This window comes from Budorcas taxicolor, chromosome 16, assembly GCF_023091745.1.
Source record: "Budorcas taxicolor isolate Tak-1 chromosome 16, Takin1.1, whole genome shotgun sequence".
Taxonomy (NCBI): Eukaryota; Metazoa; Chordata; class Mammalia; order Artiodactyla; family Bovidae; genus Budorcas; species Budorcas taxicolor.
Window position 1 is genome coordinate 24,942,495 of NC_068925.1, and position 20,921 is coordinate 24,963,415.

Sequence of the window (20,921 nt, forward strand, 5' to 3'; positions counted from 1 at the left end):
TGGGCTGTTTCAGAATGTTCTTACATCAGTTCATATAGACACACCATCCTAAATTATAATAACATCTCTCATGACGGTGTGTACTGACTCAAGTGTCAGACATGAATCAACTGAATGTTTTTCATACATAAATTCAGTGAGCCCTTAAAAGACCCTATAAAATAGGTACCATTGTTATCTTTACTTTACAAATGGGAAAACTGAGACAGATATTAAGTAGTTTATCCAAAATCACACAGCTATTAAGTGGAAGGGTCAGGATTTGAATGATTCTTGGTACCACTTTTTGTAAATACTCATCTCAACATCTCAAAGTGAAATTATCGTCAAAATAGTCTCCTTAACACTTTTGGAGAAGGAAATGGCAACCCATTCCAGTATTTTTGCTGGGGAAATCCCATGGACAGAGGAGCCTGGTGGGTTACAGTCCAGAGGGTCACAAAAGAGTCGGACACGACTTAGCAACTAAACAACTAATGTACGCCTATAAAGAAAAGTTATGCGGTCCAGGTAATGGGGTCAGTTCTTCATTTTACCCATGTGTGTAGCTACAGATTCATTTTCTGGGTGCTGAGTTGTCTGTCTTTTCTATGCTGAACAGTACAGACACACTGGCTGATCTAGGAATCCTTCTATCATCAGAAGTGTCCTAAATGGAGTGTTATCTATAAAAACATTGATCACTATGCTGTACACCTGAAATTATATGATGCTGTAAATCAACTATAATTCAATTTTTTTTAAAGTATCTTTTCTAGTGGGAAGTCACAGCTTTCAGAAGACAAGTCTAACTTTTATAGGCTGTTCATATAGATAACCTCTGTTGCTGATCCCAATTGCTTGAAGCACAGAAGGTTACAAACATGTCCTGTAGGGAATTCCCTGGTGGTCCAGTGGTTAAGAATCCATCTGCCAATGGAGAGGACGTGGGTTCAATCCATGGTCTAGGAATATCCCACATGCCGCAGAGCAACAGAGCCAGTGCACCCCAACACCTGAGCATGTGTACCTGAGTCAAACCACGGACAGGAAGAGTAGGCCCTGCTCCCCATAACTAGAGAAAGCCCGGTGTGCAGCAAGGAAGACCCAGTACAGCCAAAAATAAATAAACAAATATTTTAAAATGTCCTGTACTATTTATCATACTTCTCTCACTTCTGCTGGTAAATCCACTGTTTTACTTACCACTCAGGACTGCATTTTGTCCTTGCAGGAATTACGTTTGAGTGGTTCATAGCAATTCATCCCCTGAAGAGTTAGCTTCCTTATCTATGAAACGGGTATAGAAATGTAGACCTTTGCATGTTGTCGCAAAAAAAAGATCAACAGACATCTAATCCTTTTAATAAGATTTAAGGTATGCACAGCATTCCATAGCTGACTGATCCAGAATTTCAACAAATGCCTTCACAAATGGAAATCCATTACTTACATGGTTAATCTTCACAGCAGAATTTCCTGGCTTTGATTACTGCAATCAATTCAGCCCCATTTAGGAATATTGCCTTCTTCCTGAGGTGATTTTCATATTGTCTATTTGTGTTTTCTCCACCAATACCCATTTTGGAATTTCAGGCAAAAAGAATTACGTACCCACTTCTCTCTGTACCCCGCTCACTAGAGTGTAAACTCTATGAGGCCCAGAAGTTTTGTTTAATTTGTTCATTAGGTTATCACAAACATCTGGCATATAGTAGGTGCTCAAGAATAAATATACAAATGTACATATCCAGATTTTAGAAGGAATCAAACTATTTTAGCTATTAGCCTTTGAAGTCACAAGCTTCTGGGTTAGAATTTCAGCTCAGTTTACCAATTGAGGAAGCCAGAGTAAATTCTTAGGCTCTTTGAAATCAATTTCCTCGTTTGAAACTTGGGGATGATACCTAATTCACAGGGCAAGTATGAGGATTAGAGGGTCATGCAGGCAAAGTACCTGGCTGAAGCCCCAGCCCCTGGGAGGGCTCAGGAAGGGTCAGCTTCCACCCATCAGCAATCTCAAAGCTCTTCTCAGTTATTAATGTGTAATAGGCTGGTGTTTGAAAAGGAAATGGCAACCCACTCCAGTACTCTTGCCTGGAAAATACCATGGACGGAGGAGCCTGGTAGGCTACAGCCCTTGGGGTTGCGAAGAATTGGACATGACTGAGCGACTTCATTTTCACTTTTCACTTTCATGCATTGGAGAAGGAAATGGCAACCCACTCCAGTGTTCTTGCTTGGAGAATCCCAGGGATAGCAGAACCTGGTGGGCTGCCGTCCATGGGGTCGCACAGAGTCGGACACGACTGAAGCGACTTAGCAGCAGCAGCAGGCTGGTGTAGTTTGTCTTATTTTGTCTATGAGGGAGAAAGAGACATGGTTTACTAATGGCCATTTAGTTACAGTTACATCTTGCTTCCCTCACTCTCTGGGATGCCCAGGGATGAGTCGGAATTTAGAATATACTTTGGGAGCTGAGGCAGGTGGTTTTGTAAAGACTGTTAAATAGTTTCTTGTGTCTTTGGAGTAATTTTCAGTGTTAAAGAAGGAAACATGGCTTATCAGCCTATGACTTGAGCTTCTACCCATCTGGGAGGGGGCAGGACCATTGCACGTTGAAAGACTCGAGAAGGAGAGCTGGTGACTGCATGCTCAATGCCTTTAGTACATGATTTACAGCCCACTGCACTGATCGGGATAATTTCCATTGCAACTTTCCTTTGGAATTCCTCGGGCTTGGAAGCAGCAGCTTCAGAGGCTCCTTAAAGAAAACTGAGCCTGTCCTTTTGCGGACAGTGTGTTTGGCAGGTTAGATTTGATGGCTGGGTGGCTGACTCCAGGTAAACACATCCCCGTCGTGGCCCAGCTTGCCCAGTCTTCCTGCTCCTGGCTATAGGGGATGCGGGGCACAGAGGAGGCCGGAGAGGAAGGACTGGTTCATATGTTTGCAAGATCATCTTACAGGTTCCAGAGTAGCGTCCTAGCCCCAGCTAAAGAGAAGCACGGATGTGCTGCCTAGTAAACTCCTCCTGAGATGGGGTTGGGGGAGGGGAAGCAGAAAGACAGAGAACTGTCTGGAGTAATGATTCCTAGGCAAGCTGGCTTTGGTTGTCACCAGCATCATCCTTGCACTGGCAGCACAAGTGCAGAGAAGGAGCATACTGCTGAGTCTTGGCCGAATGCTTTCCATTACTCAGTTTCACAAAACATGGCTCTAGATGCAGGTGTTTGGTGGGAAACTCTCTTAGTTGATCACTTCCATACCGTTAAGTCTCCACTGTAGTATTAACTGCACAGTCATCTGTTTAAGCGGCTCCTGTTTTTAACTGTGACATGTCTCAAGCAAGATGCTCTAAGAGCACATTGAATAAAGATATTCAACAATTATGACCAGGACAGTGAGGGTGACTTGATTCTTCCATTCCATCATGATTCAGGTAGAATTGGCCAAAGCTGGCACCTCAAGAACAGCGTGGTGGGACGTCCCTCGTGGTCCAGTGGCCAAGACACTGCGTTCCCAGGGGATCTGGGCTTGATCCCTGGTCAGGAAACTAGATCCCACATGATACAACTAAGTGTTCTCCTGCCACAGCTGAAGAGTCCACATGCCACAAGTAAGACTTGGTGCAACCTAATAAACTAAAAAAAAGAAAGAAAGTATGGTGAGCAGATGGAAGACGTCAAGACCAGAGAGGGGTGGGGTCGACTGACCACACAGAGATGGAGCGATCCATGCAGAAAATGCGGAAGAAAAGAGAAGCGCAGGCAAGTACAAGATGTGGACAAGTATTCATATCAGCAGAGGGCCATTCACAGGGGAGGAGAGGCAACCAGAGCTCAGAACATCAGGTTCTAGACTTTTACTTCCTTCACTGCAAGATCCCAGCCCAAAGCAGGGGTCTGAGAGACAGAGAGTGACAGAGACTGAGATGGTATCAGGACCCCAGCATGCCTCAGGCGGGGCTCAAAGCCCACAGCCAGGTAGAGCTGGACTGTGGGCTCTGGGAGGCAGGACCTTCTTTTCTTTACATCTGCATCCAGAAGGAAGGACACTGCCTGATATGAACAAGTACCTAATAAATATTTGTTGAGTGAACAAACAAAAGAAAACAAAGCAAAAGGCAAGCCAAGACATTCAGATTGAGTTAATACTGGGCTGGGCAGGCAGGCCGGAATTGTTTAGAAGTGCAGATGCTTAGGATACAAAGATCATAGGTCTCTTCCAAGGCAGCTGTAGGAATTAAGTGTAAACCCCACTAATGGGTGGACTAAGGTTGAAGGACTATGCCTTGTCGATGACAGACTGACTCAGGAACCACCAGGGTCAAAGCATTTGGTTAGAGGGCTGACAGAGGTTGATATCTACAGGTGAGCCTTGCAGGTGATCTCCCTGAAGCAGGTTTTATTCCCTTATATGACATCCTGTATGCAGATCAAGAAGCAACAGTTAGAGCCGGACATGGAACAACAGACTGGTTCAAAACTGGGAAAGGAGTACGTCAAGGCTATATATTGTCACCCTGCTTATTTAACTTATATGCAGAGAACATCATGTGAAATGCCAGGCTGGATGAAGCACAAGCTGGAATCAAGATTGCCGGGAGAAATATCAATAATCTCAGATATGCCGATGACACAACAATAATGGCAGAAAGCAAAGAGGAACTAAAGAGCCTCTTGATGAAAGTGAAAGAGGAGAGTGAAAAAGCTGGCTTAAAACTCAAGATTAAAAAAAAAAAAAGAAGATCATGGCATCTGGTCCCATCTCTTCATGATAAGTAGATGGGGAAACAATGGAAACAGTGGCAGACTATTTTCTTGGGCTCCAGAATCACTACAAATGGTGACTACAGCCATGAAATAAAAAGATGCTTGTTCCTTGGAAGAAAAGCTATGACCAACCTAGACAGCATTTTAAAAAACAGAGACATTACTTTGCCAACAAAGGTCGATCCAGTCAAAGCTATGGTTTTTCCAGTAGTCATGTATGGATGTGAAAGTTGTACCATAAAGAAGGCTGAGAACCAAAGAACTGATGCTTTTGAATTGTGGTGTTGGAGAAAACTCTTGAGAGTCCCTTGGACTGCAAAGAGATCAAAGCAGTCAATCCCGAAAGAAATCAACCCTGAATATTTATTGGAAGGACTGATACTAAAGCTGAAACCCTAATACTCTGGCCACCTGATGCAAAGAACCAACACTTTGGAAAATACTCTGATGCTGGGAAAGATTGAAGACAGGAGGAGAAGGGGACTACAGAGGATGAGATGGTTGGATGGCATCACTGGCTCAATAAACATGAGTTTGAGCAGGCTCTGGGAGATGGTGAAGGACAGGGAAGCCTGGTGTGCTGTAGTCCATGGGGTTGCAAAGAGTTGGACATGACCGAGCAACTGATCAACAATGTGACTTCCTTCTGTGAGTCTGTCATTGAGGACCCAGGAATTCAGACTACCCACAGCAGGACAGATTTAGAGAACTGGAAGGCTGGTAGGGGTTCTGAAGGCTATTTAAAACAGACAAGGAAATTGGGACCAAAAGGAAATTAATGACTTGGTGGACAGATTCCAAAATATTTTCTCTTTCACTCTGTTTGGTTTTCATACTTATGGTTTGTGCTTTGGTCTGTGCCCATAAGAGATTGTAATCTCCCCCAAGGAAGATATTTTTATAGCATCATTGTCCCAAGTACACATGGTATAAAAAATGATGGGCAAGCAGTTTCAAATACAGCTGTTGACTGATAGAATGAGTGAGCAAATTTTGTAAAAAAAAAAAATTTTTTTAAAGAAACAAGTGAGGGGGCTTCCCTGGTGGCTCAGTAGTAAAGAATCTGTCTGCCAATGCGGGGGACACGTGTTCGATCCCTGATCCAGGAAGATCCTACATGCTGTAGAGCAACTAGGCCAACGTGCCACAACTGTTAGTGACACAGTTGTGGCATCATTAGAGCCCATGCTTGGCAACAAGAGAAGCCATCTCAATGAGAAACCCACGCACACCACAACTAGAGAAAAGCCCACGCAGCAAGAAGACCCAGCACAGCCAAAAATAAATAAAAAGACACGGGACTTCTGTTGAAATTCAGATTCCCTGCATAATGAAAAATCTGTAAAGAGCTCAATGTAGCTGCTTTTCCTCTCATGCATCTCCAATCTTCAGGATTCAGATGGTAATACCACCTCTGGTTTAGGGCCTGATAATAGAAACAGTGGAGATGAGCTGGTCCTAGGTTTTCCTGGTGGTTCAGCTGGTAAAGAATCTGCCTGCAATGCGGGAGACCTGGGTTCGATCCCTGGGTTGGGGAGATCCCCTGCAGAAGGGAAAGGCCACCTACTTCAGTATTCTGGCCTGGAGAATTCCACGGGCTCTATAGTCCATGGAGTCTCAAAGGGTCGGACACAACTGAGCGACTTTCACTTTCACTTTGTGATTTTATTAATTCAATTTTGAAAATTATAGGCACAACTTAAAAATTTAGAGTGTGCCCTCAATATTCTTTTTAGCCATATGTTTATCATGCATAAATGAAAACTGATATTTTACAAATGACACATCCTGGTCAACTTTTGTTATTTTTAACAACCTTATTTTATAAGTTAGCCTTTTACATTTATCTAATAGTACATTAAAATACATTAGGAATCATTAGGTCATTTGGAGTTTAAAAACAAAACAAACCAAAACCAAGTTCACAGATACAGAGAACAGACTGGTGGTTGCCAGAGGGGAGGGGCTTTGGGGATGGGTGAGATGAATGAAGGGGGATTAAAGTTACAGACTTTCATTGATAAATAAATCACAGGGATGTAATGCACAGCATGGTGACAATAGTCAATAATACTATTTGAAACTTGCTAAGAGAGTCAATATTATAAGTCCTCATCACAATAAAAGTTTTTTTGGTAACTAGGTATGGTGACAGAGGATAACTAGACTTATTGTGATCATTTCACAATGTATACAAATATCATTATGTTGTACACCAGAAACTAAAGCAATTTTATGCCAATTATACCTCAATTTTAAAAAAGAAAGATGTAATTCCAGTGTTGTTGCTTAGTCGCTAAGTCATGTCTGCCTTTTCTGCAACCCCATGAACTGTAGCCCATCAGACTCTTCTGTCCATGGAATTTCCCAGGCAAGATTACTGGGGGGGGGGGGTTGTCATTTCCTTCTCCAGTGGGTCCTTCCAACCTGGGGATCGAACCCACATCTCCTGCATCATTGGCAGGCAGTTCTTTACCACCAAGCCACCAGGGAAGCCCCCAGCATTGATGGGAGGCAATAAAATTGAAAATCTCAAATTATTCTTTAAAATAGTTAGTTCTTTCAAAGTGAAAACTCTGTGATCGGGAAAGAAAGATTGGAACAGGGAAGAGGGGAGAGTGAATAGAGGGACTGGACTGACATATACACATGCTGCTGTGTATAAAATGGATAACTAATAAGAACCTACTGTATAGCACAGGGAACTTGACTCAAGATTCTCTAATGGTCTATATGGGAGAAGAATCTTAAAAAAGAGTAGGTATATGTATATCTGTATATATATATATGTATATAAAACAGAATCATTTTGCTGTACAGTTGAAATTGACACAGCACTGTAAATCAACTATACTTCAACAAAATTTTTTTTAAAACAAGGAAGAAAGTCTAGAACAGTGGTCATACTGGCTAATGTTCTTTAGCACACTGGTTTGAAAGCAAAGGTGCATATCCTGAGGAGTCCTCTAAAAACAAATATCCAGGAATTCCCTTGCTGTCCAAAGGTTAGGACTCTGTGCTCTCACTACCGAGGGCCTGGGCTCAATCCCTGGCCGGGGAACTAAGATTCCATAAGCCACACAGCCAATATAAAATAAAATAAAAAACATATATCCAGACCCAACTCTAAACAAGATTCAAAGATGGGACTCAAACATTTTTATTTTGAAAAATCTCCCAAGGATTTTGATGTACACTCTGATTAACAAACAGCACTAGAAGAAAAAACCAAGTTAACAAATTCTTTAGTGACTGCCCCAAGGAAAATGATATTTCCTCTGAAAATTCTGAATTTCTCTTTCAATTTCCTCTTTCATGTTTGAAGTCTCTCCATCCACTCTCACCACCCTCCACCACTACTGGTACCCAGATTATTCAGCTTCAACCCCTTCACACTGCTCTCATGGAGGGTCTCTTAAAGTCATTCACACTATGATGTAGATAACTGATAAGGCTTAGTACTTCATCCATTGACAGAAGCGGGGTCTCTGGACCTTGGCACTGCTGACGTGCTAGGCTGGGTAACTCTCTGCTGTAGGGGCCATCCTGGGTCTTGTAGGAAGTTTAGCAGTATCACCCGCATAATCTACTCACAAGATGACAGTATCACCCTCCCAGGTTATAACAATCAAAAGTGTCTCCCCACATTGCCAAATATCCCCTGGAGGGAAAACTTGCCCTGCCTTGAGAATCACTGAACTAGAAAACAACCCCAAATGTGTATCAGGAGGAGCTAAGGTGCTTTGTGCACAAAGATAGACCCTGTAGAAATTGAGAAATGGAGAAGATCATTATGGCTAAGAAATCTGGAGAACTTTATGTAAGAGGCAGAACCTAAGGGCCTGGATTAAGACACAGAGAATATTATTGTCTCCACGCACCCATCTGACCTCTATTTGTAGAGTGATTTGAGTTTTAACGATGATCAAAGGATGAGAAGGACTCTAATTACGGCATGTTAGGCCTGAGCTAATTCATGGCTGGAGTATTTGAAGAACTGGAGAGAGACTTTCCCTGTACTCACCCCATCCTGGCACTCTCCCAGAGGTAAAAATGGGCCTTGGGAATACTACTCAGCCATGATAAGAATGAAATAATGCCGTGTCATGGATGGGCCTAGAAATTCTCATGCTAAGCAAAGTCAGTCAGAAAGAGAAAGACAAATACCCGAGGATATCACTTACGCGTGGACTCTAAAACAGGACGCAGATGAACTCAGCTATGAAACAGACTCATGAGAACAGACTGGCGGTTGCCAAAGTGTAGGGGAGGCAGGCGGAGGAGGGAAGGACTGGGAGTTTGAGATTAGCAGACGCAAATTAGTATATACAGAATCGGTAACCGACAAGGTCCTACTGTATAGCACAGGTAACTGTATTCAATATCTTGTGATAAAATGTAATGGAAAAGAATACGATAAGGAATGTATATATACATATAAATGAGTCACTTTGCTGTACAGCAGACATTAACTCAACACTGTAAATCAACTCTACTTCGGTAAAAATGTTAAATAATAGCCCCGAGGAAGCAAACTCCGGTCAGAGAGAGTCTGGGAAGCTGGAGACAGTCCAGGTAAATTCCAGAAGTCAGGTCACTAAAGAGCTGCTCACTTCCGAGGGCCGTCACAACCCTCCAGTGCCCTGCGACACTGGGCTGAAGCCAGCCCCGGGCCCCCTAGGAGGGCTTTCCAGTAGACGCAGTCACCATTCAGAAGGAGTGTTGCTGTTGGCTGTGAAACAATAAAAAAGAATTACACAAAGGGTGCGGCGCCAGCAGGCCCAAGAGGCCTCGGTGAGGAGACATTTCTGAAGTCTGAAGGTGTGTGTGGGGGCTGTGTAAACGCCCTGGTTAATTTTTAACCTCCCCAAGGATGAGTACTGAATCAGAGGACAGCATTTCTAGCATTTCTATGGTGTCAGGCAATATTCCTATTGAGGCCAGGGTGCCACCTGACAGGCACCAGGTGAGTAATGCCCTGGGCAGTGGCACCACTGTACCCTAAGTCACCTCCCCCCCATGGCCCAGTTTAAATTACACCAGGATCCAAGGTTTCACACTGGTCCTGGCTGACGTGTTCCTTCCAGCTACCTTTCCATTGTTCCACCTTCCTCTTCTTGCAGCATTCAGGAGACTACCATTTCACATTGTTAACTCATTGCCATGGTTTCCATTCAATGAGCGGTGATGTCACAGCGATGAGAACTAGAGCTCTCTCTCTCCTCTGATTACAGCCTGCTACCGTTCCCTTGTCACATGCCCTACAATTCGGTTAATGCTCACAGCAATCAGTTCTCTTTTACATGGGTTCTGTCTTTCACTGGCCGTGTGATTTCCTGCTGATCACAGGGCAGGGGCTGAGCGGAGATGAAAACTGGGATGGGCAGGATCCATGGGTGGCATCCAGGTGCAGGCTCCGTGCCTTATCACAGAGACAGCCTCAGGCACGAGCAGTAAAAATGAAGGAATGGAAGATTACAAAGTCTGCAGCTCTTAAAAGTTTTATTTTTACATCAATAGCAAACTTTTCAAATCAAGGTGAGTGAAAAGATACCCACTCCAGTATTTGTGCCTGGAGCATCCCACGGACAGAGGAGCCTGGCAGGCTGCAGTCCATAGGTCGCAAAGAGTTGGACACGACTGAAGCGACTGAACAAAAAGATGTAAAAACTATCCGGCATCCCACCACATAGAGCTAAGCATTGTCAACATTTTCACTCTCATCCTAGACTTTATTCATACATATGGGTAGCAGGGAAGAGAGCCCATGAATGGAGACTGGGGATGTGGTAATCTCCTCACCTTAAACCTGATACAAAGGACTTCCAGGGTGGTCCAGGGGCTAAGACTCCGAGGTCCCAATGCAGGGGACCTGGGTTTGATCCCCGGTCAGGGAATGCCACATGGCATAACTAAGACCTGTCAAATAAATAAAGAAATAAAATATTTTAAAAATAAACAAAAGAACTGATAAAGATGCATGTTTTTTCTTGCCCATATGCATGGGGATCCCAGCGTTCTGGATGAAGGAAGAGGGAAGGGATTACACATGTCAATTAGGGGGAAAGAGATGAGGTTCTCCTGGGTTCTATGGAGTGGTTTGGAGGCACTGTGAATAAAAAGGGTTAGATGTAATCAGATCTTGAAGGAGCTAATTCTCAGGACAGCCTGGGACTCAGACCAAAAGCAGCCTTGGGGCCTCATTGGCAAAGAAGGACACAGAATACAGGGGACTCCCTCTCTCCCTGAGTCCACTGCAGACCACTGAGCAGCCTTGAGGTTCACACCTTCTGTAAACAACCGTGTGCTCAGGCATATCTGACCCTTTTGAGACCCATGGACTATTATAGCCCACCAGACTCCTCTGTCCATAGGATTTCCTAGGCAAGAATACTGGAGCAGGTTGCCATTTTCTGCTCCAGGGGATCTTCCCAACCCAGAGATCAAACCCGTGTCTCCTATATTGTAGGCAGATTCTTTACCACTAGTGCCACATGGGAAGCCACAGGCCTTCTGCGCCACTGGAAGGAATTGCCTTTGGGAGGTCTCCTCTGGGATGTCTCGCAGGTCCCTCTAACTCAACAAGCCCCAGCATGAACTCTTACCTACTCCCTTTCTCTTGCTGTGTTCCCAGCCTGTGATTGTCAGCACCATCATCTGCCAGTTGTTCAAGTCACACCCTTGGGAGTGATCTTAGCCTTTGTTCTCTCCCTCGCCCTCCATAATCCACCAACCATCAGGGCCTACTGAATCCATCTACACGCCAATTGTCTCTTGAATCTGTTCCTGCTGCCTCTGTTCTAGTCCAGGACGACGTCATCTCGTTACCTGTATGGCTCTGTAGTTTCCTAGAAGCTATGCAGGCTTTGGTCTCAGTCCCCCTCCACCCTTCCTCCCCGGGGCTGTCAGAGTGAACCTTCTAACGCAAAGATAGAGCCCTGTCTCTCTGCTGCTCACACGATGCCAGCAACACTTCATCCTCGATGGAGCCTGCCATCCCAGGGTCTACATAGCCAGGCCTGATTGTCAGTCTTGTAACTGTGCCTCACCCTTCATGCTTTTGTAACATCAAACCATGCGAAACTCTGCAAATACATGTGTTTTCTTTTTCCCCTCCTTCTCTCTCATCTGCACGTTGCTCAGCTTATCTTCCTAAAAGCTACTCTTTTTACAATTCTCATTTCTAGGGTTTCTTACCTTTTAAAGGATCTCTGGCCCCTCCAGGGAGATTTAAGTATCTCTTCTCCTGTGTTCTTATTGTAGTTTGTTCATAAATTCATTTTAGTCCCTTTACATTCTTCTATTATGGAGGGTTAGCAAACCCATGTCTCCATTAATTTGTAAGCTCCCTTTAGAAGAGGGACATGACTTTTGATCTTGAAGTCCTAGCATTTAGCAACATGATTAGCACCCATGAGGTGCTCAGTAAATGTTCAAGACACAGATGAATGAATGGATGGATAAACAAATGACAAACAACCTCCAACTCTAAAACTAAACAATAAGCCCAAACCTTTGCCCCGTCTGTGAACTGTTCTCTGGGTGTAGATTATCGTACATCAGCATAAAGCAGGTTCTACCCACTCCTGTTTCCACAACAGGAGGTTAAGACATGGAAATTGGAGGCACAGGCTTTGGAGTGAGACCACCTTGAGTTCAAATCTGCCTTCTCTCATTTATTAGCCGAGTGACAGTTACGCTACGTGAGCTTCTCTTTTCTACTAATTGCATAGCCTTACAGTCTTCCTCCTCTCCCTTCCCACTGTGCAGTCCAACTCCTTATTTGGTTGATGCTCCCAAAACATGCCAGACTTTCTCTTTCTTTCTGTTAAATGGGGGTATTATGGCATCCTTTATAGGACTGTTGGGGGGATGAAAGGATATATTTTATAAAAAGAGTTCAACATAATACCTGACAGGTAGGAATTGCTCAATAAGTGATGGTTGTTATTTCTATTATTTTTTCAGTCTTATTTCATTACTGTGTTATCCAACCACTGAAATAATTGCTCTTAACCTTTTTAGTGTCAAAGACTCTCTTAGTCTTTGATGTCAAAGAGTCTTTGCACATGAACACAAATTTTACATATAATTTCAAGAGTGTCAAGAAACTCTGCAAACAGTTCCTTGAATCCACACTGGGACTCCTGTCACTAGAAGGTGGAAAAGTAAACCAGATCTACTATTCTAACTGTATTCTGCTTTAAAAAATCTGAAACATAGCTGTAAACTGTCAATAACTGAGTGAAAGACAAGAGATAAACTTAATTTCTTAATACTTCTGGCAAAATGCCATCAGACTAAGGTAATTATTTGCAGAAAAAACTTGACAGGTTTCAAAAATGCAGCTAGGAACTTCTCCTAACTTTCTAGTGGACCCTATCTGCCGCTCTGGGCACTGGTTAGTGGTTCTCCTAACAGGTTCCAAGATGAATAAATCAATGAGGATTCATTAGCCGTGTGTGTGTGCTGAGTTGCTTCACTGTGTCTGTCTCTATGCAACCCCATGGACTGTAGCCCACCAGGCTCCTCTGTTCTTGGGATTCTCCAGACAAGAATACTGAAGCGAGTTGCCCTGCCTTCCTCCAGGGGATCTTTCTGACCCAGGGATCAAACCTGCATCTCTTATGTCTCCTGCATTGGCAGGCAGTTTCTTTACTATTAGGACCACTTGGGAAGCCCCTCATTAGCCATGAAAATGAAAGTATTAGCCGCTCAGTCATGTCCGACTCTTTGCAACCCCATGGACTGTAGCCCACCAGGCTCCTCTGTCCACGGAGTTAGCACTATCAAATAATTCAATAAAGGAAAATTTTTAAATTAATTAAAATTTAGAAATACTAAGCATAGTTCTGGGTCTCATCATGTCAGCTGGAAATCATCCACCATCAGTGTCTGGAAATGACGTGGACAACATGGCAATCAAAACCTGATCAGTGCTTGTCTTTCTAATAGAACTTATCAGGCCCCAACTTGTTTTATGTCAATAGGGGAATACAGAGTTTTTCCTTTTAGATAAATTATAACCTTTTACAATAAATGAAATGTACTAGGATCCCTCTTGATTTAAAGGATTATGATGATCAAATGTATAAAAAGTTAAGAATCCTTCTCTTTATTAGCAATTACCCAGTAATTTTAATATGTTATGTGTTTATATTTTATCATTTAGGATATTTTAGTAACAAAATATGGCCATACAGCATTGAGGTCATCTGTAAAGCACCTAATTTTTCTTTCTACTTTGGGAAAACACCACATTTGAACTAATCCTCTTTTGGGCTGGAACCAGTATTTTAGTGAAGCTTGAAATTGCTCAACTAGGATTGGCAGCTATGCCAGCCCACATACAGAATTTTCTAGGTAACCATCATAACTCCAAAGAGGATGTCAGCATCGCGAGGAATAAACATCTGTTGTGTGACCTGAAAGTAACAAGGTAAAGGTTCAACCCTCCTGTCATTCTTGGGCACTTTGGTGGAGACCACTTATTCCTCTCCAGTGTCCATTCTCTTCTCTCTCTTTAACAGGAAACTTCCTCTCAAGCTCTGACAGGCACATGGCTGACCAACAGAAAACTACATTTCTCAGCCTCCTCATAGCTATGGCCATGGGCCCCAGGTCCCACCCATGAGATGTGAGTAGGAGGGACCAGTGCAACTTCTCTGATGTAGCACATCCTTAAGATAAATTTGATTCCATCCTTATCTCCTCTTTTTCATTCCCAGGAATTAGATTAAGGATGAAGTATAAACCAGTTGTGACCATCAGACTAGAACAGCACCTTGCAGGAAGATTGAGCAACAGGAGAAAAGAAGCCTGGGTCCTTGGTCCTTGGAGAGGCACAACCTTGGACTGACTGGTCTATAACAAGAGAGAGAGAGAAAGAGAGCACTCAGTTTCTAGCCTTTAAGACACTGTATATGCACCTGTTTGTTGTAGCAGCCTAGCTTGTACCCTAATTGAGCTACACACCCCTTCAGAATGATACACGGCTTGCTAGGTATGTGCTAAGCTCGTGATCTCTGTACACTTTTGTGCAAACCCCGTCAGTTGAACATGGACTCTCTTCTAGCCAATAGCATCTGGCAAATATGATGGATGTCCATGATTATGTTTCAAAAAATGATTACTTCTCTAACAGATTTTTGCTGGTTTTGATGATGCAAGCTGCCAGGTTGAAGAGGGACATGGAACTGAAGGAACAGCCAGCAAGAAACTGAGAACGTAGGTCCAACAGCCCACAGTGGCCTCAATTCTGCCAACAACCCTAGGGGATGGGAAATAGATTCTTAAGACCGTAAGACAGCTACTCCCAGCTGACACCTGATTGTTGTCTGTGAAAGGGTCTGTAGTATTAGAACTAGGTAAGCCACGCTCAGATTTCTGACCCACAGGGACTCTGAGATAATAAGTGTGTATTGTTTTAAGCTTTGTGTTAATTTGTTATGCAGTAATAGTATAATATGCCACACACATAATTTTACTTCCACACAGTGCTACATCACAGACACGGTGTATTGACATCAGAATATTAGTTCTAAAATATCAGAGGAAGTGAGCCAGATACTCATAGGGCAAAGAGTGCAGTCACTGAGTTCTCAGGTGTGACCCTCTGCTTTGGGGTCCACAGACTTCATTTATTCATAAGCCCAGAGTTGTTCAGGCTCAGGGGACCTTAGCTGGCTAAACAACTCTCCAAAGACTTCTATCTAAATCAGAATGCTAATTTGTTAATTTACCTCGAGGAAGAAGACTTTCATATAGATCAGATAAATTATATCTTTATAAATTGGAGCTTTTTGAGGCTCAGTTAAATTGAAGAAAGTAGGGAAAACCGCTAGACCATTCAGGTATGACCGAAATCAAATCCCTTATGATTATACAGTGGAAGTGACAAATAGATTCAAGGGATTAGATCTGATAGACAAAGTGCCTGAAGGAAGAACTATGGACAGAGGTTTGTAACATTGTACAGGAGGCAGTGATCAAGACCATCCACAAGAAAAAGAAATGTAAAAAGGCAAAATGGTTGTCTGGTGAGGCCTTACAAATAGCTGAGAAAAGAAGAGAAGCTAAAGGCAAAGGAGAAAAAGATATACCCATTTGAATGCAGAGTTCCAAAGAACAGCAAGGAGAGATAAGAAAGCCTTCCTCAGAGATCAATGCAAAGAAATAGAGGAAAACAATAGAATGGGAAAGGCTGGAGATCTCTTCAAGAAAATTAGAGATACCAAGGGAACATTTTATGCGGAAAGGGGCACAATTAAGGACATAAACGGTATGGACCTAATAGAAGCAGAAGATATTAAGAAGAGGTGGCAAGAATATACTGAAGAACTATGCAAAAAAGATCTTCATGACCCAAATAACCACGATGGTGTGATCACTCATCTAGAGTCAGACATCTTGGAATGTGAAGTCAAGTGGGCCTTAGGAAGCATCACTACGAACAAAGCTAGTGGAGGTGATGGAATTCTAGTAGAGCTATTTCAAATCCTGAAAGATGATGCTGTCTAAGTGCAGCAATCAATACACCAACAAATTTGGAAAACTCAGCAGTGGCCATGGGACTGGAATATGTCAGTTTTCATGCCAATCCCTAAGAAAGGCAATGCCAAAGAATGTTCAAACTACTGCACAATTGCACTCATGTTACATGCTAGTAAAGTAATGCTCAAAATTCTTCAGGGCACCCTACTCCAGTACTCTTGCCTGGAAAATCCTATGGACGGAGGAGCCTGGTAGGCTGCAGTCCATGGGGTCGCGAAGAGTTGGACACGACTGAGTGACTTCACTTTCACTTTTCACTTTCGTGCATTGGAGAAGGAAATGGCAACCCACTCCAGTGTTCTTGCCTGGAGAATCCCAGGGACGGGGGAGCCTGGTGGGCTGCTGTCTATAGGGTAGCACAGAGTCGGACATGACTGAAGCGACTTAGCAGCAGCAGCAGCAGCAGCAGGCTTCAGCAGTAGGTGAATTGTGAACTTCTGGATGTTCAAGCTGGATTTAGAAGAGGCAGAGGAACCAGAGATCATATTGCCAACATCCGCTGGATCACAGAAAAAGCAACAGAATTCCAGAAAAACATCTGCTTCATTGACTATGCTAAAGACTTTGACTGTTGATCACAACAAACTGTGGAAAATTCTTCAAGAGATGGGAATACCAGACCACCTGATCTGCCTCCTAAGAAATCTGTATGCAAGTCAAGAAGAAACATAACTGGACATAGAACAACAGACTGATTCCAAATCAGGAAAGGAGTACTTCAAGGCTATATATTGTCACCCTGCTTATTTAACTTCTGTGCAGAGTACGCCATGTGAAATGCTGGGCTGGAAGAAGCACACGCTGGAATCAAGATTGCCGGGAGAAATATCAGTAACCTCAGATATGCAGATGACACCACCCTTATGACAGAAAGTGAAGAACTAAAGAGCCTCTTGATAAAAGTGAAAGAGGAGAGGGAAAAAGTTGGCTTAAAATTCAACATTCAGAAAACTAAGATCATGGCATCTGGTCCCATCACTTCAGGGCAAAAAAATGGGGAAACAATGGAAACAGTGAAAGACTTTATTTTCTTGGGCTCCAAAATCACTGCAGATGGTGGCTGCAGTCATGAAATTAAAAGAGGCTTGCTCCTCAGAAGAAAACCTATGACCAACCTAGATACCATATTAAAAAGCAGAGACATTACTTTGCTGACCAGATCCGTATAGTCAAAGCTACCGGATTTTCTGTAGTCATGTATGGATGTGACAGTTGGACCATAAAGAAGGCTGAGCACTGAAAAACTGATGCTTTTGAACTGTGTTGTTGGAGAAGACTCTTGAGAGTCCCTTGGACAGCAAGGAGATCAAGCCAGTGATTCCTAAAGGAAATTGGTCCTGAATATTCATTGGAAGGACTGATGATGAAGCTGAAGCTGAAGCTCCAATACTTTATTGCAAAGAGCCGACCCATTTGGAAAGACCCTGATGCTGGGAAATATTGAGGGCAAGAGGAGAAGAAGGTGACAGAAGATGAGATGATTGGATGGCATCACCGACCTGATCAACATGAGGTTGGCAATCTCCAGGAGCTGATGATGGACAGGGAAGCAGTTCATGGGATCACAAAGAGTTGGACAAGACTGATCAACGAACTGAACTTAATGCCTTCTTTTCCATTTGTCTTTTACCAAGAAAACTGCACTTGCACACATATATACATATAAATGTATAGACAGATGATAGAATGATAGATACGGATATACATGATAGGTAAATACAGTTATAAATAGATGATAAATATAGATAGATAATCTTATACATTTCTACTTTCAGACCACACTTCTGATATCAATCGTGATGCTATTGATTAGGTCACAGCTTGCTTTCACAATCAGCCATGCCTTGATTAGATTTCTAGATCTGGTTAAACCTGCTTAGTTATCTGAACGTCCAGATGAGCCTAGAGCTTCCCATCTCAGTCTCCTCCTCAGGGTTGAGTCTTGCTCAGCCAAAAATGACTTTTCATTCACTTTCCTTTGGCATTCTGGGCCAAAACGATCAAACTCTGGCTGCCCAAACCATCCGTCTGTGGCACCGTGAGTGCCTAGGCTTTCTACTTGCTCCCACCTACTGCTCATAGACAATGACTCTTTAACCCATTGTCACAGGCACCTCTTGCGTCCCACCTCACATTCTCTCTGCCCACCTTTTTCCTCCAGTACTGCTGTGCCAATCAGCTTCAGGCAGCTGGAAGGCTGATGGCGTATTGCCTCAGCTGCACTTTGTTGTCTTTTGACTTCTACCTGGGGCATCTTAGAAGCTTTAGCACAGGACACCTGCATCAACTTGCTTGGCACTCACACTAGCGCTGCCTCAGTGATGGGAAGTTTCAGCCACCCAGCATAACACTTGATGAAGGGGAGAAGACACCAGTGGATAAATTCTAAGGTTTATTCCATTTGGCTTCTCAGAAGATTTTGAGGGCAGGACTGAGTCCCCCCTCACTCACAGTGGTGCTCATTGCTTGCCGTCCCCATTATCCCATCCTATTTCTTAGGATTGCTTCTAAAATCAGTCAACTACAGGCAAGCTCAACTAACTCAGGCTCCACTTTCTGGGGGAAACCCTGGCTGAGACTCACTCTGAGGCTCATTCCACCTGGGCTCTCCCTCTCTGATGCTCACTTACTGACTTCCCTGTCAGTGCACCCGTGATGTCTTTGGCCTGGGGCTCTTCCCCTCCATTGCCAATATTGCCATTGTGCAACACAACAAAGGTGACCCAACCACCACCCAAGTGTTACATATTGCTTTGACCTTCTTTTCTTAAATGGAAATCAATCCTGAATATTCATTAGAAGGACTGATGCAGAAGCTGAAGCTCCAATACTTTGGCCACCTGGTGCTGGGAAAGATTCTAAAGCAGGAGGAGAAGGGGATGACAGAGGATGAGATGGCTGGATGGTACCACTGATTCAATGGACATGAATTTGAGTATCAGGAGATAGTGAAGGACAGGGAAGCCTAGTGTACTGCGGTCCATGGGGTCGCAGAGTCAGACACAACTGAGCAACTGAACTACAACTAACTCTGCATATCCACTGGAAACTGACATAATCCTCCATGGTTCCATTTCCCATTTTTATGCATACACATTCCCCTCTTTGTCCTGTTTCTTCATTTTAAGCCCCATTCTCCAATCTTGAAACTTCATGAAGTTTCTGGTTCACTGACCACTTTTTTATTGTCTTTGAGCTTCATTCCTTCTCTCTTCATTCTAGACTTTATGCTTCATTGCTTCAACTGCTTCCAGGAGGGCCCTTGACCTTTCTGCTCCTGTATATTTTGCTTTCTGGAACTTATTATGATCCAAATTATCCAATGATCCCATTCAAAATCGAGCAGTTGAACCCTGCTGCATAAATTCACACCATCAAGCAGAATGGTGCCACTCTAGACATGGTCTCCAAGCTCAGATGGACGCTCCTCATTCCCCCACCCTGAGTATGTGTCCTGCTTCCAAGCTCTGCATGTACATGAGACACACACATTTGACATATACCTGTTATATGTCAGGTGTTGCATTAAGGATGGAATTTTGAATACAAATATGGTCCCCATCCTTCCTGAAACTTATATTGTACTTAAATCATTATACTGTACTTGCTGACTCCCTCATTAGGCTCACCTCATTTTATTTATATTTTGGTTTCACAGTGTATGAGATATAGGAGGTGTTCTATATATTTTTGTTGTATAAATAAACAAATGAATGAAAAAGATAACTACTGCAGATAATTAAGACTACCTAGAATATCCAAATTTTCCTATTCAACAGTCAAAGGGCTATCTGTTCTCAGAGTGACTATAAGATGCATGAGAAGAAAAACAGCATCATTTGATTTGACTTCTCTACCTCAAAAATTTATTGCCAGTCTCCATTTAGATATCAAGTTTTAAAAAATTTGTCAAGTTGTTTAGGACAAATGCTGTCCAAGATAGTACCCTTCCCCTTATATAGTCGCGTGGGTGTCCCTGTCCTTGTCAGTTAAACTTGTATCTTTTGGTCTCTGCCTCCCTGTCTTTCTTTGTTTTGTTTTTTTAAATTCAATTATTTGGTTGCAATAGATCTTGGTTGTGGCATGCAGGATCTTTAATTGTAGCATGCAAACTCTTAGTTGCAGCATGAGGGATCTAGTTCACTGACTAGTCATTGAACCTGGGCTCCTGCACTGGGAGTGTAGAGTCTTAGCCACTGGACCACCAGGGAAGCTCCTTCCCTGTCTTTCTGAGGGTCTTTTCTGGTTAGCTGATCTCTGTCTGCTCTGGACATTAATTCCTGTGCTGGGGTGGGGAATGCCTGAATATTTAGAAACCATCTAGGTTACCATCTCATTGCCTGTTGGTCAGGGGAGATCTCCTTGGACAAAGAGGTCAATAAGTCAGGGAGGAAGACATGGCAATGGAAAGGGGCTTGAGACCGAGAAAGTGACCGTGAGCAAGAAAAAGCTCCTTCAAGGCTATAATTCAAAAAGATACATGCACACCTCTGTTCCGAGCAGCGGTCTTCACAATAGGCAAGACATGGAACTGTCCATCAACAGATAAATGGATAAGAAGATGTGGTACATATATACAATGGGACATTGCTGCTGCTGCTCAGTTGCTTCAGTCG